Source organism: Phascolarctos cinereus, unplaced genomic scaffold, assembly GCF_003287225.1.
Source record: "Phascolarctos cinereus isolate Bilbo 61053 unplaced genomic scaffold, phaCin_HiC Scaffold_726;HRSCAF=1367, whole genome shotgun sequence".
Taxonomy (NCBI): Eukaryota; Metazoa; Chordata; class Mammalia; order Diprotodontia; family Phascolarctidae; genus Phascolarctos; species Phascolarctos cinereus.
In genome coordinates, this window is record NW_027556098.1 from 171851140 (window position 1) to 171874025 (window position 22886).

General features: G+C 35.5%; 1 protein-coding gene across 3 annotated transcripts in view; it reads left to right on the plus strand.

Moving 5' to 3' along the window:
- The window catches only part of EPC2 (enhancer of polycomb 2), a 179342-nt gene that overhangs the window by 53441 nt on the left and 103015 nt on the right, over positions 1-22886 (plus strand). Inside the window, exon 1 of one of the 3 annotated variants that reach the window (XM_078146839.1) lies at positions 19537-19665. The exons of the other annotated variants lie outside the window; for them this stretch is intronic. The gene's annotated coding sequence lies outside the window, so the exon portion shown is untranslated. Of the gene's footprint in view, positions 1-19536; positions 19666-22886 lie in introns of those variants that run through there. 3 annotated transcript variants of the gene reach the window in all.

Consider the following 22886-nt stretch of genomic DNA (forward strand, 5'->3'; position numbering starts at 1 on the left):
GAGGTGTTATTTTCTTCAGTATTTTTTTGGGTCTCCTTTAGCAAGCTGTTGACTTGTTTTTCATGATTTTCTTGCATCACTTTCATTTCTCTTCCCAATTTTTCCTCTACTTCTCTTGCTTCTCAGAATCCTTTTTGAGCTCTTCCTTGGCCTGGGACTGATTGATATTTTCTTAGAGGCTTTGGATCTAGGAGCTTTGACTTTGTTGTCTTCTTCTGGTTGTATGTTTTGATCTTCTTTATTACCAAAGAAAGATTCTATGGTCTGACTTTTTTTGCACCCTTGTTTTCTTATGATCCCAGCCAATTACTTGAATTTTAAACTCTTTGTTAAGGGAGGGGTCTGCTTCCAGTGTGGAGAATGTACTGTCCCAAGCTTTGGGGGTTTTGTGCAGCTGTTTTCAGAGATACTTCTAGGGACCTATAAATTTTCAGTTCTTCCAAGGTGCTATGATCAAGGCTGAGGTGTTTACTCCTTTCCTGGCCTGCGCTCTGGTCCATGAGTGACCGAAAGTGCTCTTTTCTGCCTTGGAACTATGAGGAGGATTTCTTTTCACTGCCACTACAAGCTCTGCCACGCCAGTGTTCCTCCTTGCCCCAGGACCGCAACCCAGATCAAAGCATAGGCAAAGCAAGAGAATCTTGCCTCAGTGGCAGCAAAGAGATCCCTGCAATCTGCCTCTGATCAGCCACTCGATTTCCCCTCAGTCTGTGGGCCATTAGCTCTGGAAGCAGTCAGCATCCTGGGGCTGTCCGAGGACCGGGGCCAGACCACACTCCTCTCTCACCCAGGTCTGACAGACTTTTCCTACTAACCTTCTAAATTATCCTTGATGTTTGTGGGTCTGGAAACCATCACACCTGCCAGTGATTCAGTCACCTGAGCACTGCTTCAGATTTGCTGAGGCCTGGTCTTTGCCTGCGTGCCCATGCTGAATGAACTCTGTTCCTCTATGAGCCTGGCACAATAGACCTTTCCAATCAACTATCTAGGTTGTCTTGTGCTGGAAATTTGTTTCACTCTGTCTTTTTGTGGGTCCTGCTGTGCTAGAATTTTTGTAGAACTATTTTTTTTGGTATTTGGAGAGGTTTGGGGGAATAGCTCAAGCAAGTCACTGCTTTTGCTCTGCCATCTTGGATTCGCCTTGTCTTCCTTTTCTTTCAAGTCCCTGTGTACTCTTGGTCTAAGACTCTGTTCTTGGCCTTCTTTTTACTTCACAGATTCTTAATATAGGAGTCAATAAACTTTAGAATAATGCATATACTTTGACAAGTGTATTTCAGTATGATTTAAATATAAATGTAATTCAGTATGGTAATATTTTATTTTATGCATTGAAAAACATTATTCTGAGAAAAGGCCGATAGACTTTACCAGGCTGTTAAAGGGGTCCATGACACAAAAAGGTTGAGCACTACTCTTCATTTTACCCCTTTGTGATCTTATCCACTTATTCTCTCTCTACCTCAATTTCCTATCTGTAAAATGAGGATAATAACAGCCCCCACCTTTTAGAGATGTTTTGAGGATAAAATGAAATTTTATATATATATATATATATATATATATATATATATATAAAGTTATTTGTTACTATAATTGTATTCAACAGGGCAGGGTATTGTACACACACACACACACAGCCAACAGGTGTTAGAAGATGGAAAATCAGTGAAAGAGGAAACATTAAAAATGAATGTAAGGTTATGAGCATGGGTGACTAGGAAAGGTAGCTTCATTAACAGAAATAGAGAGGCCAGAAATTAGCAGCAGATTAGAGGAAAATGAAGTGTTCAGTTTTGGAGATGTTGAGTTTAAAACATCAATGAGACATTAAGGTTTTGGTAGATAGTTGGAAATCAAGGTCTAGAGCTTAGAAGAATGTTTAGTGCTAGAAATATAGATGTGGGAGTCATCTGCATAGACGTGATGATTGAAGCCATGTAGATGGAAAAAATAGGCATGTATTTTGGAAGTTGATGTTTTCTCAGTCACTGTTTCAGTACAAATAAGGTCTGAGTTTTTTTTGTGATGCCTCCATCAGAGATCTTCTTTATATATGCTTGGTTGAATTCACCTTCTTTTCTGGTAGTTATTTATTTTAGTGCCATTTCTATCTCTTTTCTAAGTACATCTGGGATTATGTTGTTAGCCTGTGAGTGTGGTGGCTTTACTGTTCTTGATAGTATTTTCCATTTTATAATTAAGTGGTCTTGGGGTGACTTGACTTAGTAGAATCTCTTGATAAGTTTTTGTTAAACTGATTTTGCCCTCTACTCCTCTCTCTGTCTCGCTCGCTCTCTCGCGCTCTTTTTTATGAGTAGATACTTAGAATTTTTCATCAGTCTTTTTCCTATAGGTGTGTTTCGGAAAAAAAAATAATCTAGGCTCTGTCCTAGGTCCTGTTTTCTCTTCCCCTCTGCTCTCTTCTGGTGACCAGTCACCTCATCAGCTCGCATAGGTTTAACTATCACCTGTCTCTATGCAAATGACTTACAGTTCTTTTTATCCATCTCCCAGTCTCTTTGAGCAATAGTCCTGTGTTAGCAGTTGTCTATAGTACATTTCAACCTAGATGTCCTGGAAGCATCCAAACTCAGAATGTCCCAAATTGTACTTATAATCTTTTCCCACAAACTCCCTTCCAAAGTCCCCTGTTCTATTTAAAGCACCACCATCCTCCTTGTCTTTCAGGTTCATAACCCTCAGTATTATCCTCAGCTCTTCCCTCACTACACATATACAATCAATTGACAAATCTTATTAATTCTACCACCACAATATTTCTTGTATCTATCCCCCTTCTTTCTGCTTGGCCTACCATGAGCAACTGATGTTTTTTCCAATTATTTAGATCTGATTTTATTTGTGTGAAAAGTGTTTTGTAATTGTGTTCATAGAGTTCCTGAGTTTGTTTCGGGAGGTAGACTCCTAAATATTTTATAATGTCTACAGTAAGTTTAAATGGGATTTCTCTTTCTCTCTCTTGCTGTTGGGCTTTGTTGGTAATATATAGAAATGCTGATGATTTATGTGGGTTTATTTTATAGCCTGCAACTTTGCTAAAGTTGTTTATTATTTCAAGTAGTTTTTTACTTGATTCTCTAGGATTCTCTAAGTATGTCATCATGTCATCTGCAAAGAGTGATAGCTTTGTTTCTTCTTTGCCTATTCTAATGCCTTCAATTTCTTTTTCTTCTCTCATTGCTAAAGCTAAGGTTTCCAGTACAATATTGAATAACAGTGGTGATAATGGACATCCTTGTTTCACCCCCGATCTTATTGGAAATGCTTCTAGCCTGTCCCCATTACATATAATGCTTGCTGAAGGTTTTAGATATGCTATTTATTATTTTAAGGAAGACTCCATTTATACCTATGCTTTCTAGTGTTTTTAATAGGAATGGGTGTTGTATTTTATCAAAAGCTTTTTCTGCATCTATTGAGATGATCATGTGGTTTCTGTTGGTTTTGTTGTTGATATGCTCAATGATGCTGATAGTTTTCCTAATATTGAACCAACCCTGCATTCCTGGTATAAATCCTACCTGGTCATAGTGTATTATTCTTGTGATAAGTTGCTGCAATCTACTTGCTAGTATTTTGTTTAAAATTTTTGCATCTATATTCATTAGAGAAATTGGTCTATAATTTTCTTTCTCTATTTTGACTCTTCCTGGTTTAGGTATCAACACCATATTTGTATCATAAAAAGAATTTGGTAAGACTCCTTCTTCACCTATTTTCCCAAATAGTCTATATAGTATTGGAATTAATTGTTCTTTAAATGTTTGATAGAATTCACATGTAAATCCATCTGGCCCTGGAGATTTTTTCCTAGGGAGTTCATCAATGGCTTGTTCAATTTCTTTTTCTGAGATGGGGTTATTTAAGTATTTTACTTCCTCTTCTGTTAATCTGGGCAATTTATATTTTTGTAAATATGTATCCATTTCACTAAGATTGTCAAATTTGTTGGCATATAGTTGGGCAAAATAATTCCTAATTATTGTTTTAATTTCCTCTTCCTTGGTGGTAGCTTCACCCTTTTCATTCTTGATACTAGTAATTTGGTTTTCTTTCTTTTTTTTAATTAAATTAACCAAAGGCTTATCTATTTTATTGTTTTTTCATAAAACCAGCTCTTAGTTTTATTTATTAGTTCAATAGTTTTCTTAATTTCAATTTTATTAATTTTTCCTTTGGTTTTCAATATTTCTAATTTGGTGTTTAGTTGAGGATTTTTAATTTGTTCTTTTTCTAGTTTTTTTAGTTGTATGCCCAATTCATTAATCTCCTCTTTTTCTATTTTATTTATGTAAGCATTTAGAGATATAAAACTTTCCCTAAGAACTGCTTTCGCTGCATCCCATAGGTTTTGGTATGTTGTCTCATTATTGTCATTCTCTTGAATGAAATTATTGATTGTTTCTATGATTTGTTGTTGACCCAATCATTTTTTAGGATTAGATTATTTAGTTTCCAATTATTTTTTAGTCTATCTTTCCATGGCCCTTTATTACATATAATTTTTATTGCATCATGATCTGAAAAGGATGCATTTAATATTTCTGCCTTTCTGCATTGGATTGTGAGGTTTTTATGCCCTAGTACATGGTCAATTTTTGTGTATGTGCCATGTACTGCTGAGAAAAAAGTATATTCCTTTCTATCCCCATTCAGTTTTCTCCAGAGGTCTATCATACCTAACTTTTCTAATGTTCTATTCACCTCCTTAACTTCTTGTTTATTTTGTGGTTAGACTTATCTAGTGCAGAGAGGGGGAGGTTCAGGTCCCCACTAGTATAGTTTTGCTGTCTATTTCTTCCTGTAACTCCCTGAACTTCTCCTGTAAGAATTTGGATGCTATACCATTTGGTGCATATATGTTTAGTAATGATATTACTTCATTGTCTATGGTGCCTTTTAGCAGGATGTAGTTTCCTTCCTTATCTCTTTTGATTAGATCTATTTTTGCTTTTGCTTTGTCTGAGATCAGGATTGCTACCCCTGCTTTTTTTACTTCAGCTGACGCATAATATATTCTGCTCCAGCCTTTTACCTTTACCCTGTATGTGTCACTCTTTTTCAAATGTGTTTCCTGTAAACAACATATTGTAGGATTATGGTTTTTAATCCATTCTGCAATCCGTTTCCGTTTTATGGGAGAGTTCATCCCATTCACATTCACAGTTATGATTACTATCTGTGTCTTTTTCTCCATCCTTTCCCCCATTTATGCTTTTCTTTCTCCTTTTTCCTTTCTCCCCTTCACTAGTGTTTTGCTTTTGACCACGCCTCCTTCAGTCCCTTCCCCTTTTATTATCCCTTTCCCTTTTCTTCCCTTTAGTCTTACTGCTGCTTCCCTCCCTTCTTTCCCCCTTTTTCTTTCCCCTTTTCCCTCCTACTGCCTATAGGGCAAGTTAGATTTCTATACCTAACTGATTATATTATGCCCTTCTTGAGCCAAATCTGATGAGAGTAAGGTTCAAACAATGCTCCCCCCCCGCTGTAATAGGATTTTGTGTCTTTTCCTGTAATGTAATTTACCCTTGTCTGCCTCCTCCTTTCTCAGTACATTTTCTAAGATCAGATTGATCCACTTATTTGGATCCATTTAACCCACTTGATTAGATTTTTTTTATCATTACATCAAAGTCAACTAATATCCACCCTCTTTATGTATACTCCTTTAACAAGGTGTAATAACAATACAGTTCTCAAGGGTTGCAAGTCTCATATTCCCTTGTAGGGGTTTAAACAGCCCCCCCTTATTAACAACATATTGTATCTTCTGTCCCATTTACCTTTTTATGTCCTTCTTGAGTCCTGTACTTGAAGATCAAATTTTTTGTTGAGCTCTGGTCTTTTTATCAGGAAAGTTTGGAAGTCTCCTATTTCATTGAATATCCACCTCCTCCCTTGAAAAATGATGCTCATTTTTGCTGGGTAATTGATCCTTGGCTGCATTCCAAGCTCCTTTGCCTTACGGAATATCATGTTCCATGCCCTGTGGTCTTTTAATGTAGAAGCTGCAAGGTCCTGTGTAATCCTGACTGTGGTTCCATGATATTTAAATTCTTTCTTTCTGGCTGCTTGCAGCACCTTCTCTTTCATCTGGTAATTTTGGAATTTTGCTATTATATTCCTTGGTGTTGTCAATTTGGGATCTCTTTCAGGTGGTGATCGGTGGATTCTTTTATGGTTATTTTCCCTTCTGGTTCTAGGACTTCTGGGCAGTTTTCCTTTATGATTTCCTGAAAGATACTGTCCAGGCTCTTTTTTTCATCATGATTTTCAGGTAGTCCAATAATTTTTAAATTGTCTCTCCTCGATTTTCCAGGTCGGTTGTTTTACTGATGAGGTATTTTACATTTTCATCGATTTTTTCATTTTTTTGTTTCTGTTTGACTGATTCTTGCTCTCTCATAGAGACATTAGTTTCCATTTGTCCAATTCTAGTTTTTAACAGATTGTTTTCTTCTGTTAGTTTTTGTACTTCCTTCTTCAACTGGCCAATTGTGTTTTTTAGGGACTTGTTTTCTTCAGTGTATTTTTTTTCCAATTGGCCAATTGTATTTTTGAAGGACTCTTTTACCTCTCTCATTTGACTATTAAAATCCTTCTTGAGCTCTTCTAAGAAGGCTTTTTGGGCTTCAGACCAGTTCATATTCCCTTTTGTTGTTGCAGATGTGGGTTTGTTGACAATGTTGTCCTCTTCAGAATTTCTGTCTTGATCTTCACTCTTCTCATAATATGAATCTATGGTACGTTTCTTTTTACTCATGGTGTTTCTTTATTCCCTGGCCTTTAAAGAGATTGAGCTCTCCTGCTGGGGAACAGAGGGTACTGACCCAAGCTTCTTGTGTTGGGAGCCTAGGTCTTGGTCACTGGCTTTGCGTGTTGGGGCCTCTTATGCTGGGAATTGGAGGCTGTAGGTTTCTGGCAGCTTACCTTGTTTGGGCTGGAATCAGCAAGGCTGGAACTTTCAGGCAATTCTAGGTTGCCTGCTTTTCCTTTCCTTTAGCTTTCTTCAGCTCCTTTTAGATGGCTGCTGCAGGGTGTTTATCTGCCTGGGGCCCCTGCAGTGTTGTCTCCCTCGTTTCTGCTAATGCACCAGGAGATTCCTTTGCGGTGGATTGCGCAGGCTCCTCGTGGTTTTTTGAGCTGGTTTCCACCGGTTCCCCTGCCCTCACTGAGGCACTCGGAGGTCCAGGTGTTGGTGTTTGCCTGCTCTACCACCTGGGCTTCAGGATCTTCACAATTGGGGGCTTCAGGGCTCCTACAGCTCACCTGGTATTGGGTTGGAATCAGCAAGGCCGGGGCTTTAGGAAGCCTTTAGGTTGTTTTCTTCACCTCCTTTCAGATGAATGTCGCCTGGGGCCCCTTGTTTTTGCTGAGGCACTGGGAGACCCGTTTGCTGGGCTACTGCACTGCTGCTCCTTGTCTTTCTTCTAGTTCAGGTGTTCCAGGGTTTTTGTTTTTTTTTTTTCTGGGGTGATATTTTCTGGGTTTTCAGAGGTTGACTGCCTTTTCACTCCACCATCTTGGCTCCCAGAAGCGGAACTAGCCTCTCTGATCAGTCTCCATTCTTAAGGCCATTTTATCCTATCTCTCATTCTGTGTACACTCCCTGTCACTGTGGGTGCTGGCTGAGGGGGTGAGGTGGTGAAAGGCAGATCTCATGCATTGTTTCTCTGGAGATGCCATCAAGGGAGGCACAACTCTTTCTCAGTCATGTTCTGTTGAACAAATTTTCCCCAGACCATGGATTCTTAACCTTTTTTTTTTTTGTCCAGAGTTCCTTGGCAGTCTTGTGAAGCCTATTTGGACCTCTTTTCGGAATAATATTTTTGAAAACATAAAATAAAATCACAGGGTTGCAAAGAAAACCCGTTGTAATGAAATAGTTGTCAAAATGTTAAAATAAAAAGTTCCAAATCCTGGGTTAAGAACCCTAGCCCTAGACAAAACTTGTAATGAAGCCGCTATAAATTTATACTTCCAATTGTGGGGCAGGGGGAGAAAGGGAATAAGTATCTATATGGTGTCTACTATGTGCCAGGCACTGTGCTAAGTAAGTCTTCTCCTTGTTCTCCTTTTCCTTCTCTTTACAAATATTATCTCATTTGGTCCTCACAACAGTCCTTCGAAGTAGGTACTGTTATTATCCCTATTTTACAGTTGAGGAAACTGAGGCAAAGAAAAATTAAGTGACTTGCCCAGATTCACAAAGCTAGTATGTATCTGAGGCCAGAATTGAACTGGGTTCTCCCAGGCACAGTGCTCTATTCACTGTTACACCTATCATGGCAGTGTTCTTTAGTGGCACTACTAAATCTCCCTCTCTGATATGCCCCCTCTCACCCTTGCATTTCCTATGTGGAAGTCCTTTTGCAGCCCAATGCACTTTTTTGAGATAAGAAAGGAAAGACTATCACTCACTTCCCTGACCTTTACCTACCTTATTTGCACTTTGTTATTGTAGCCCACAAACGCTTTTGATTCATTTAATGTGGTTCAGAGTATGTAATTTATGAAGTTGTAATTCAGCTCTTCTACTATATCTTCAGATTTTTAAAGTTACCATTCTCCTTAGAATCTTTTTCTTTTGGTGATGTATCTTGTTCTTTTTAAAAAAAAATTTCTGAGATCAATCTGATTATTTTTTTCTTCTTTTTTCTAGCAATAACCAACAAACATGCAAGAATTGATTTTATTACATAGGCTTTTCTTGATTATATAACTTACCTTTCTTGTGTTTCTATTTGGGACCTCATACAGCTTTTTTTTAGTTTATTTTTGGGAGGGCAAGAATGCCACAAATTCCTTCTTTCTGTTGAGTAACTTTTTTTCATTGATGATTTGGATTAGATTTACAGGATTATGTTACTTGAATTTGCACTCTCATCTTTGCTTTTTGGAATGTACTATTTCTTTCTCTTCTAAGACTTCTTGTGAATGTGGTAGGATCCTATGTAGTTTGAGTTACCTTTCTTTCGTATTTGAAAATTTTTCTTATTTCTCACGAAATTTATTGTGAAATTTGTGAAATTTAAGTTTTACTGGCATTGTAGTTTGACGATAGTTTTTTGTTTTTCTGGCAGTAATCTAGGAATTCTCTGGATCACTGCTTTATTGTCTATATTTAGAAGTTCTTGAAAAATTCTTTCATTTTTTCTTGTACTAAATTCTCCACAATTTTTGATTTACCATGTTCTTTTGGAAGACATGATTTTTAAGTTCTCTTCATATGCTTTCTTTAAGATTAGTCTCTTTGCCTTCTATAGAGATTATCTTATAGTCTTTTAATGTTACCTTTTGTTTCTTTTCTGCCTAATTTTCCTCCACTGTGTTCTAAATCTGTTATAATTTTTTTTAGATCACATACTTATTTGAGAGATATTTGAGCATTGTTAAAATTTTCCTACTTGATATTTGTGTTTTCTAAATACTGGAATGAATATTTTAATTTCATTAATAATTTCTTCTTTTAAGAATTTTTCTTTTGTACCGTTTTTGAGCTTCTTACTGTTATTTTACCATCTCTGGTGAGGTCCCAGTCTTTCATCAGGTAATAATGGTTCATTTTCCTTTCTCTGATATTTGTTCAAAGTGCTTTGCTTTCCCTTTGAGGTTTCATTTCTTTTTTAATGATCTCTCTCTGCTTTTTAGTTAGCTTTTTATTCAGATAAGTTTTCACTCTTGATCTTTTAGTCGTTCAGCTTTTCTCTTGTATTTCCTATAACTAGCCTTTGGGAATTTTCCTCACTCTTTGGCTTTTCCCTCATCTATGTACAGACTGAGGGGAAACTGTGCTCCTACTCTTTCCTGTCTTCCTTCCCCCCAAACATTTGGCTCTTTCTGTAACACAGCCTCTTCATATGGGGAGATAAGAAGGTCCCAGTCATGAGTAACCTGGCAGGGAATGGGAAAGAGGATTGGCTCCAGATGTTTTTCTAATTCCTTTCCTCAATTCTGAATCTTTTTTCCTTTTTGACTTGAGCATCTTGTGTAGCTCCCACCTAGCTTGAGTTTTTTGCTCTTTTCCTTTTATCTGGCTGGGCAGACTCCATCTGTTGCTTCTTGTAGAATCAGAAAGAGTTTTGGGCCGTATCACTATCCTATGTGATGCCTATAGCAGGACTTTGAATCACATGATTGTAAGCTTGTTTGCAGTAACCACTATGGGTACACAGAATTGGTTAGAGGGTGAAAGTGTTGAATGGGAGCTCTGAGTATTAAGTTCTGCTTTATTAATCATGATATTTTTACTTTGTAGTTTCTATCTTCCCATCTTTTGAATTTGGCTGTAATACTCTAGATCTGGTGGCTGATTCCTTGGAGTGGGGTGGAGGGGGTTGAAGAGTTTTGCAGAAAATAGTTACTCCATTTTTTCCCGGTCATGTGCTTATCTCTGATTGGCTTTTAAATCCTTTAATGATACAAATTTAATCTTTCTAGAACAATTTTTAATTGTTTCACTTCATGCCACTTGTCTTCCAGCCAAGCTGGCTTGCTTGAGGTTCCATCTCCTATCTCCCTGCCATTGAACAGGATGTCTGTCCTTCCATACTTGGAAATACTTTCTTCATCTTTGTCTCTGCCTCTTAGAATTCCCAGCTTTCATCAAAGCCCAGCCCAAAATTCTGCTTCCATTATAATTGAAGACTGCCTTTCTCACAGAATTGTTTTCATAATGGCACTTACTAAAACTTCTTTATGAATAGCCATTAATATGATTGTTAATGTCATACTATTCTCCCTTTGTTTTCACTGAATTTGCTGTCACCTGAATGTTTAACCACCTCTTTTGCTTTCTTTTCTCTATAAGGTGAGAGAGCATGCATAGAATTTTGGATTTGGAGTGAGGAAGATCTGAGTTCAAATTTTACCTTCATTATTTATTAGTTGTGTGACCACAATCAATTCCTACAAATTCCCTTAGTCTCAATGTCCTCATCTGCAAAGTGAGGGTAATGCTGTTAATTTCTACTCCACAGGTTTGAGGCTTAAATGAGATAATATTTGTAAGGCACTTTGCCTTAAAGTGTTATTATCTTGTTCTTGGAATGTCTGCTTTGCCTTACGTCTGCCTATTGAAATACCATTCAGAATTCAAGACACAAGTAAATTCCTTACTTTGTCTATAGTTTATTAACTTTTTAAAAAAATTATGAACTTAGACAGCAACAAAAACAGAACACAAAAGGGATTTTGTATGAAACCATGAATCTTCAATTCATAGTTTGCTTTAAAATATGTATATATGTGTGTGTGTGTGTGTATAAAATTTCACAGTTAGTTTAAAAACTATCCTGCTCTTATGTGTTTCTTTCTGAACTTCTTTCTCTTTTGTACATTTAAAAAAGTTTCGCTGGCCCTCCTTTTTTGAGCATTGCTCTTACTATTCCTCTTTCCTCCTTTTCTTTCTCCCCAATTAAAAAAGGAAGGGGAAAAACTCCTTGTAACAAACAAGCATAGTCACAAAACAAAACCATATGGTGGCCATGTCCAAAAATGAACATCTCTTTCTGCACCTTGAGTCCACCACTAATCTGTCAGGAGATGGGTGAAATGCTTTATTATAACTCCTTTGGTGACATGAGGGCCATTATATTGATTAGAGTTCTTAAGTCTTTCAAAATTCTTTTTCTCTATTATGTAAAATTTTTTTCTTCTGGCCCTGCTCACTTCACTGTGTACCATTTCATACTATCTAGTATTCTCTGAACCATCTCTTACATAATTTCTCATGGTGTTAAAAATAAACTCATTACATTCATTTATCACAGTTTGTTCAGCTTGTTCCCAGTTAGATTCTAGTAGTTCCTGCCCCTGCTGCTCCACCAAGATCAAAAAGTTTGTTTTGCTTTTGACTATTTTCTCTTTAGTATTGTTGTTCTTCTTAACTCCTCTTTTCCCTATTCTCTCCTATTTTTTCTGTTGAGTTTGATGTATTTTTACACCAAACTCTGTGTCAGTTTCAGATAAAAGGATCATTTGATGCCTATTCCTTTTCTTCCTTTTTCTCATATGCCTCAATTTAAAAAAAATAGCAAGTTCTACTTTCTTCTTTCTCATTTTTACATTAGTGTATTACTTTTACTTTATCTTCTTTTCCCCCCTCCCAATTCTTTAGAACATAACTAGTCCACCCCCAAGTACTCATCTCTTCATAGTCAGCTTCCTCTAAACCCTTTGAAGCTTTTAGGGTCCTGAAAGGACACTTGTTTCTTCTTCCTTATTAGAGTTTTAGTACTTCATCATTATATAGCCTCTTCCAGTTTTTCAGTAAATTTACTGTTCTAGACTTCTCCTTACTTGTGTTTGGATTTCCAAACTCCAACTCAGCTCAGGTCTTTTTTCCCCCCCTTAATTAGAAATGCTTGACAGTTCTCTATTCCATTAAAGCTTTATTTCCCCTTCCTTAGCTTTACAGGGAAAGTTATTCTTGATTATAAAAGTCTCTCTCTTTTACCTTTTGAACTGTATTTCAAGATACCTGTTTTAGTAGAAACTGCTAAGTCTTGTACTTTAATTTTGGTTCTTTGGTGTTTGACATACTTATTTCTAGATACTTGAAATATTTTTTTTTCTTTGACATGGGAGCTCTGGATTCTGGTTAATGATATTGCTGGACATTTTCTTCTGAGGAAAAGGTGATTGATGGGTCCTTTCTATTTTCACTTTGCCCTCCCAGTTCTAACATATCTGAGCAGTTTTCATTAACGATTTTTTAAAAAAGTGTCCGTGTTTTTTTATTTTCAAAAATCATGGTTTTCTAGTAGTTTTATGATTCTTAAATTACTTCTCCTTCATCTGTTTTCTAGGTTATTTGTTTTTTGATGTCTAAATTTTGTTTTTAAACAGCCTTTTGATTTTCTTATACTGTTTTTTACTCTTATTTGGTCTGTTCTAGTTTTCAGGGAGTCTGTTACTTGGATGGGCGTTACCAGTTTCTCTTCTAAACTATTCACTTTCTAGTTATTTCCTACAGTGATTTTACTTCATGTTTTATCTCTTGCTTCATTTCATTAGGTACTTATGTAATCTTTATGGAAAAAACTTTTTTTTCCTTTGAATTCAGGTTAATGGAGTTTGTTCTAGGCAGGATTTTTGGGTATCTCAAGATCTACAGTAATTTTTTGTGCTAGTTGGTGTCTTCTTTGGTTTACGTTATCTCTCCAGCTTTTATTCCTGAATTGAGACTCTATGCTAGGAAACAACTGCCCTTTGCTGCTTTTGGATGGGATGGGTGATCTTACCCTGCATTATCTGGGTTCCTCTGCTGACCTCCACTTCCCAGGATAAGACACTGGATTGTTGAGGTTCAAAATGCTGGATATTCAAGGCCTTTTAAAGCATCTCAGAACAGAGTGCCAAGAACCTTGGGGCATTCTTGCTTTCTTCGGCTTGTCTTCCTCTGAGAGCTGCTGGGTGGCTGGGAGGTACATTTAGAGGCTTCTATAGTAGTATAGGTGAAAGATAATGAGGAACTGAATTAGGATGGAAGACATGGGTTTGGGAAGCAGAGGACCCACTACATAAGGAAGTAGCATTGATAGTATTTGGCAGCTGGTTGAATGAGATACAGGGCAGAAACAGAATTTTGAGGTTTTATGCCTAGGTGACTGTTAGGATGTTTGCGCTGTCAGCAGAGTCAGAGAAGTAATGAAGGCTTGGGAGGAAGATGAGTACAGATTTGGACATGCTGAATTTGAAGTTCCATCAAGATATCTAGATGCTTATTGAATAATCTTATCTGAGCATATTTGGAAAATGCAAGATGGACAGTCAGAAGAAGAGAAAAAAGAATTGTAAGTTATCTACCTAGTTGACACCAAGGTCAGCACTAGGCTACCTAGCTGCCTTTGGTAGCAAAGTAATGGAAACAGAATAAGTGTCTATTGATTCAGAAATGGCTAAAGAAATTGTGGTATGTGTATTTAAGGAAGTATTACTGTTGTAAGAAATAACACATAGAAACGTTAGAACGCTTTCTGAATTAAGCAGTTCCAGGAAAATAGTATATGCAATGAAATACAGTAGTGGAAACAAAATGAACAATAATATAAACACAGTAATTATAAAGAGCAAGCTTGGCCTTGGAGAAAATATGAGGAAATGTGCCACTCTTTTTCTTGAAGAGATAGGAGACTATGGGTGTGGATTATTACATAATGTCAAGTTCATTTATGTTTTAATTGGTTTTGTGGATCTGTTTTTTTCTTTCTCTTTTTCTGTCTTAAAAGCTTTGGTTGCCTTGGTAGGAGAATAGGGGAGGGATATATTCTAAAATGAATATGGGAAAAGTAGAACTCAGTAATGGTAGCATTGCTGGAATAAGTAGGGTGTGTTTCCCTCCCTGCCGTCCTCCCCCACCTCACTCCTCAATGATACATGTTCATGAGTGATTAAGGTATTTTTTTTTACCTTAGATCCAGGAATATTTAGTAAGTTGTTAGATGATAAGACAATATGGCTGTTATTTCTTATGGTGGTGGGCATAGGGGTTTGAGGGTGGGGGGAAGGGGAATCAGATACCTTACCTTTGATTATAGAATCATAACTAAGGTTATTTAGTCACCAAATTGGCAGTTATTCTCACTTGAATATCTGGTACTTGAGGGGCTTTTGTGTTAGTAGGTTTTGTAGTGTTATTGATAAAACGTGAGATGACTGATAGAATTCCCAAGGTCTATATTTCCCTTTACATTTTGCGTGTGTCCTTTCATGTAGAAAGCATCTGAATTCTTTATTTTGAACTGTTTTTCACCTCCAAGTTATGGAGGTCTAACAGAAAAAAGGAGGCAGGGAAACCACATTCTCACTTATTTTCCAAAGCGCTCCCCTCCAAGTTATTAGTAGTCTTTTTTCTATCCTTTACTGCTCATGGGAAGCTCCATATTTAATTTCTTTACCTTTATTCAAGCAAATATTTAATTAAGAGCTGCCTGAAGGCTCCTAGGAAAATGGAAGTGATCACAGTTCCAATCAAGGCAGAAATCTGCTTTAATTATCATAGAGACTAGAAATGTAAATAGGAATTCAGTTTATGAATTTGCTGATTCCTATTCAGGGCTTAGAATTAAATCTTTAACTGAAACTACTGTGTTAGAGATAGCTGGGGTAACATGCTGTTTCTGAGAATTGTTTAGGTTTGCTTCATTTTGTACAACATATGTATTCCAGAAAAGATTATGTATTTCATTTTTTAAAACAAAATTACATTGTACCAGTTGAACTTTGCTTTAGGGAGTAGTCTTGTGGGGCTATTTTCTACAGGGTAGAAACCATTTGTATAATACAGCTTTGGATGTGTGTGTGTGTGTGTGTGTGTGTGTGTGTGTGTGTGTGTGTGTGTGTGTGTGTGAGTCTCCACCAGCTGAAACAAGGAAAGGCTTCACGTAGAAAGTGTTGTTTTAATTGGAGGCTTGAAAGAAACAAGGAATGCTAAAGAGGCAGTACGTTCCAGGTAAGAGAAAATTGTTATGTGTGAAGAATAGCAAGAAGGCCAACTTGGCTATTTCATAGAGTGAGAAGGGAAGCAATTAACAAACAGAAACCTCCAAGTTAATATTATCTGTGTTGTATTTTTATTTATTTTGTTAAAACGTTTCCCAGTTATATTTGAGTTTGGTTTGGCTATACTCAGAGTTTTGTGGCCAGACTGCAGGTTTGACACACCTGGTTTAGGTGACTGGAGTCTTCAGGTTTAGAATAGGCTGAATAGTATATTCTCAAGTTGTAAAAAGAATTTAGAGCTCTTGTATGATACATTTTTCTTCCTAAGTAATGGATTCCTTTATTCTGATAAACCGATTATCTACAACAGAGATGTCAAACACCCTATTGGCAGTGTAATCCAAAACACTCCAGAGTGTGGCTAGAACCACATTAAAATGTAATTGGGAAATATTTAACAAAATAAATAAAAATACAATAAAACATAGAAAATACTACATTTTAAAAACTAAGTCACTATGTGGTCACAGGCATCCCTCTGTATGGATTAGTGGCCATTTGCTTCTGTTTATTTCAGTGCGTGTGCTTATTTTTCTATTTTCTTATGCTTTAAAAAAAATGTTTGACTACTTGTACTTGCTAAAGGAAGTTAAAAAACAAACCAATATGTATTTTATTTTTACATCACCTACATTTCACAATTAATTCTCTACTCCACCTCTTCCTCCTCTCAGAGAGCTATTTCTTAACACTTCAGCAAAACTGACCAATTCTTTGAGAAAAGGCAGCATTATATTCTCATATCTCTTCTTTGGGACCAAGCTTATTCTTTATAATGTCACTGCATTGTGTATTTGTTGTTTTGTTGTTACTCTTTCCGCTTACGTTGTAGTTGTGTATTTTGGTTTTTTGAATTGTGTTTATTTCACTTTGCATCAGTTTATGTGTGTTTTCCCAAGTTTCCATGTGATTGATTATATTTATTGTATCTTGCAGAGCAATAGTGTTTCATTACATTTATGTATCACAGTTTAATTAGCCATTCCCTAAGTAATGGTGATCTTTGCAATTGTTTGCTATTACAAAGAGATGCCATAAATAGTTTGTTATTTATGGAGCCTTTGACTCCTTGGTTTATATGGCTAGCAGAATCTTTGAGTCCGAGGACATGGACATTTTAGATACTTTCTTTATAATTCCCAATTACTTTCTAGAATAATTGGACCTATCAACAGCTCTACCAAACTGTGAATCTTTCCACAACCCATTCAACATCAGCTGATCTCATCCTTTCCAGTTTACTGTGTGTGAAGTGAAACTTCAGAATTGTTTTGATTTGCATTTCTGTTATTTTTGGTGATCATGGTCATTCTTTTCATATGGTTGTTAATAGTTTCCAGTTCTTTTGGTTACTGTGTGCTTATATCCTTTGCTAACTTATCCCTTGGGAAATGCTTTGGGTCTTATATATTTATGTTAATTTCCTACATACTTTTCCTGTCAGACACTTATTAGAGATATTTCATGCAAAGATTTTTTTCTGGTCAACTACTTCCCTTATTTATCCTACTACCATTAATTTTGTTCATGTAGGACTTTTCAGTTTTATGTAACCAAAATTATATGTTTCATCTTTTGTAAATACCTCTAACTTTTGCTTGGTTAATTTATCACCTAAACATAGCCATTAGAGGTTCCTTGTCTGATTCTCTCAATTTTTTTTTTTGTGGTGTAATCTTTACTATTCAAATCATTTCTCCGTTTCAAGTTTGTTGTGGTATTTGGTATAAGATAATGTTAAAAACCTAATTTCTGCTAGAGTGCTTTCTAGTTTTTCTAGTAAGTCTTGTCAGATAGAGAATTTTTTCCATATCTTAAGGTTAATTGAATGTTGGGTTATTGGGGTGATTTATTTCAGATTCTCTAGTCTGTTCCATTAATCTACTTTTTTCAAAAGTGATTCCAGATAATTTTGATGATTAGTACTTTATAATATAGTTTAAAGTCATGAAAATGCTATTCTCCTTTTATTCTTTCTTTTAAAAAAATTGTCTCCCCTAACATTTTAGCTTTTTTATTTCTATAAATAAAATTTTTTATTATTTTGTCTGGATCTGTAAAGTATTCCATTGAAAGTTTTAAGTAGTATTGTCATTTTTGTTATATTGGCATGATTCAGCCATGAGTACTGAATGTCCTGGTTATTTTACATTCTTTATTTCTTTAAGGAGTACTGTAATTGATTCTATATAGATATTGACTGTGTCTTGATAAATTGACTCTTAGGTATTATGTGTGTTTTGTATTTTTTTCTGTTTTGAATTGCACTTCACTTTATATTTTTTCTAACTGGATTTTGTTTTCTGTCAATACAAATGTTACTGTTTTTTGTGGGTTTATGTTGTTCCTGCTATTTTACTGAAATTATTTTTGTCTGATTTAACTTCTTTTATTATTCCCTAAGATTTCTTAAGCAAGTCATCTATTTATCAGCATATAGGGGAAAGGGATGGTTTTGCCTCTTTATGCCTTTAGTTTCTCTTATTCTGCTACTATTGCTAGCATTTCAAAACTGGCAGATAATAACTAGTGAAGGGTGAGAACATCGTTGTTTTATTTTTGGTGGTTCAGTATTTCCATATCATATTAACTTTGAGTTTTAGATTCTTTTTTCTTATACTAAAAACATTCCATGCCAATGTTTTGTAAAGTTTAAAAAATACAAATGAATGTTGTAATGTGGTTATGTTAATTACTTTTCCTAATGTTGAGCCGTTCTTGACTACCTGGTATAAATCTAGCTTGATGACATTCATGAATAATTCTTTGGATAAATTTCTGTAATCTTTTTGCTATAATTTAAAAATTTCTTTGAACTGATGTTCACTAAAGAAATTGGTTGATGTCAGTCTTTTTAAAGAAATTGGTTGATAGACTGTATTTATCTCACAGGTAGAGTGGTTTCTTTCTCAGTTTGTGAGATTAATTTGTGTAGTATAGATATTAATTCTTATTTTAAAAATTTTATGGAATTATCTTGAAAGTTCATCTGGATGAGGGTCCCTTCCCCTTTGTTGGTTCCTTTACATCTATGTGAATTTCCTTTTCTGAAATTGAATTGTTTAAGATCTCTATTGGTTTTCAGTTAATAAGCTTATTTTTTATATACATATATTTATGTTGATAATCCTTTATTTCTTTTGAATTCTAACTTTTGTTGGTATATAACTGTGTAGTAGGATTTTAAAAATGCTTTTGATTTCTTTTGTCTTCTAACCTTTTCATTTTTAAATTTTGTACATTTCTTTTTTCTTACTCTTTTTTCATTAGGTTGGCTAATAGTTTATAAATTTTATCAGTATTTTCAAAGAACTAGTGTTTAAATTTTATTTGTTATGTTTTGTAGTGTTTTGTCTTTCATTTTATCTATTTCTCCTCTGATTTTCAACATTTCCTCTTTTGTGCTTATGTTGGGCTTGCTTATTTGTTGATTTTCTGATTTTTAAAAATTGTACATTTAGTTCATTAACCCTATCTTTTTTTTTTATTTTGTTAATGTGTATTCTTAGGGATATAATTTTTTACTCTGAGGACTGCTTTAGCTGTATCCCAGAAATTTTGGTATGTGATCTTATCATTATCATTGTCTTTTGTATAGTTATTGTTTTTTATAATTTTTTAACCTATTGATTCTACAGAATGTTGTCATTGTCTTCATTTAGGACTACATTTTTTCCTTGTGCCCCTGTAATATTATCATTATTTTGCTTTATGGTTCATAAGATATGTGTTTAATATTTCTGCTTTTTTGTATTTATAATTTCTCTGCATTCAAGTATTTGGTCTCTTTTTTGTAAAGTTGCCATGTGGTCTTGAGAAATGTGTATATTCTTTAATGTTCCCATTCAGAAGATGCTGTAAGTCTTTCAGCTTTAAATTCTCCAACAAATTATTCAGTTCTGTATTTTCATTTTTTTGTGTCTTTCTGTTAGATTTGTCAAGTTGTGAGAGAGGAATATTAAAGTCTCCTACTATTCTTGTGTTACTGTTATTGTTTTACTCTTTTGTATGGCCAAAACATCAAACACAACATCATTTCAAGAGAAAAATCAAATGAAATATAATTTCAAGAGAAAAATCTTCAGTAAAATCCAGGCAAACAAATCAACCGAGAGGATCCTAAAACTAGAAGGAAGTGTGAGTACTTAATATTAAATTCTTTTAACAAATATTAAAAGATAAAAGAAAGTGAACCAATTAGTATTCATGAAAAAATAGATTCCTGTGAAATCCCAAGAGAGCATGGAACAACAACAAGAAATTCCAGAATAGTTCAAAAAGGAAATAATATACATAAAATAACATGTTAGGAAATGAATATAAGATCAGAATTTAGAGCTCTTAGTGCAAAATGTTAAACACATACACTTCCTCAATTAGCAGATTAAAACTCATTCTTTAAAAAAGTAAAAGTGATATTATCAGGTTTGGAACACAAAAAAATACTGAAGTATATTAAAATCTTGCAGAAAAGCAAAAAGGCAGCATTAAAAAAACTCATAAATTCTTTGTAATACAAAGTAATTCACCTTGAAGACAGGATGAATAGATATAAATTAAGGATTATAGGATTATTAGAAGAATAAGATAAAAAAAACCCTGAAAACTTTAATGCAAAACCTAATACAAGAAATTTTCCTAGAGCTTTTGAATATAGGTAAATGGCAGACTCTCCAGAATACCTCCAGAAGAATAAACCCATGCATCAAACTCCAAGACACACAATAGTTAAATTTATCAATTTTAGTGACAACAAATTTTTCGACTGTCCAGGAGAAAGACTTTCAAATACTTCAAAAGGAATAAGGCAGATTTAATCAACAATTATGGCAAATTGCATAAACATTTTTAAAAAATGTATTTCCCTCCCCCCGATGTCTTGCTGTAACCCCAAAGAACATATCCTGCTAAAACTTAATCCTCATTATTAAGGAAAAAAATTGATATTCAATAGTGGAGAGGCATTGGAGGTATTCGTGCAATATATTTGACATGTAAATACTCCAAGTAACTGAGTAAGTAATGAAATCAAACATATTGTGTTTAGACATTATTAAAAAAGAAAAAAACACAGACTGTGTTCTATAGGGTTAAAAAAAGAGGGATCATCAAAGTATAAAAAAGGACAAAAGTTAATAAAGATGGCAGCAGAATTTAAAGAAACAAGTGAAGATAGAGGAGCAGAGTTGCAGCACCAAAGATTTAAACTTGATAACTCCCCTACAGGTAAATCGGTGTATTTTGTGGAACAGACTAACACAATGGGAGGATATGTAAATGGGGAGAAGACAGTGAGGGGCATAAGAAATGGGTGATAGACTCCACCAAGTTCATGGGTGAATAATGAAGGGATGGTTATTCCTATGCCCTTGAAACCAAAAGGTGTCTGTTTCCATTGGGAGAGTGTTTGTGGGGAGGTCTTCACTCTGGTAGGAGCAGATAGGGTCCTACTAAAGAACATTGTCATGGGGCGAGAGATATTTGAACATGGTTGAGAGATGGAGACCTCATGATAAGTTTAATTTGGATGAGTAGAGATTTTTTTTCAAGGAGAGTATTATGCCTACATTGGCAACATTCTGGCCTAGGAGGACTGTGTAAGTTCCTGGTATCCTGATTTGTGGGGAGGGAGTAGAACCAAAGATGACAAGACATGACCTTGAAAAAGAAAAAGATAATGGGGGGGGTAGATGACAGTGAGTAAAACCAGATGATGCTGCAGAGTTTCTGAACATCATTACTTCTTTCAGGAATTGATACTTCTAAGCAGAACAAGAGTGTGATGAGGCAAGATCAATAAAATAAAAAATATAGAAATTGATTAAAAGGAGTTGAAACTTAATACTTCAGAAGCTTTCCCTCCATGAGATATGAGATTAAATAAAGAAAAAATAAGTAGCTAATCCATGAGTCAGAGGGCACTTTACAGCCTGGGAGATTAGGAAAACACTTCTGAGGAGTGATAGCACAGCTGAGCCCTGCAGGAAGGGAGGGATTCTGAGAAGTGGAAATAAGAAGGAAGAACTGTGGGGATATGGGAAGCAGCTTATGTAATGGTAATGAGGTTAGGTGTGGAATTTCCTTCTCTAGAAGAGCAAGGTTGGAGCTAGATGATGAAGGGCTTAAAATGCCAAAAGGACTTTGTATTCTATCCTCCAAGCTGTGGGGCCCACTTTAGATTCTTGTATTGGGGAGTAAGAGTGTCAGATCTGTGTTTTAAAAAAGAATGTGTCAGCAGCTATGTGGAAGATTTATTGTAGAGGAGAGACTCTGGTAACAGGAATCTCTTGAGAGTTGATGAAAGCCTGAATTAGGTCAGTGACTATGGGCAGATAGAATGGGAGAGATGTGGAGGTATTAAGAATGAAATCTGGCAACTCATTAATTATAGGGGATAGCGAAGAGTCAGGGAAGTTTGTGCTCTGAAATGATGCATTTAACAGAAAATTTAACACATTCTTTTGGGGACATACTGAGTTTGAGATATGGAGCCATTCAGGTGGAGGTGTCCTGTAGGTAGATGGTAATGGAGAACTGGGGCTTATCAGAGAGGAGAGGAGGGTGAAAGAGACAAGATGAGAGATCAGGAAATAGTACTACTTGAATAAACATTTCAAGGACAGTGCACATAGTAGGCATTTAATTGCTTGTTGATTTATTGATTACCTTAACCTTGGCTTCCACCTAGCTGCCATGTTGAATGGAATTATTACAGTCAAGAGATTTTTCAAATTATTTTGTTGAACTAGAATTTTTTTTTTATTTGGATGCTTTATTGCATAATTTACTTCCCTCATGTTTAGTTTAAAAAAATCATATAATTGTACTTCTGGGTTATATTAGTCATTGCCTAACTTTCAAGTCTTACATCTTCCATTGCTTATTTTGCATCTTGAGCTAGATATCCAGTAGACATCTTAAACTCAATATGTCCAGAACTGAACTCATTATCTTTCCTGCCAAACCATTTTCCCCTTCAAACTCCCCTGTTACTGTTGAGGATATACATCCTTCCATTCCCCTAGGATTGAAACCCAGGTGTCATCTTTGACTTCTCTTTCTTTCTCAGTCACAATAATAAATCTCTTGCTCTGAGGCCTGTTGATTTTTAACTTTATAACATCTCTTGCATTTGCCCCTTCTTTTCTTTGATATTTACCACCCTGGTGCTAGTTCTCATCACTTCACACTTGGACCGTTGCTAGTTGGCACAAGTTTCTTCTTCCTTTCTGTCTCTCCTCTACTTAGCTGTCAAAAATGATTTTCCTGAAGGGCAAATCCGATCACATCACCCGTCTACTCAGCAAACTCAGTGGCTCCCTGCCACCTCCAGGATCAAATATAAAATCTTCTGTTTG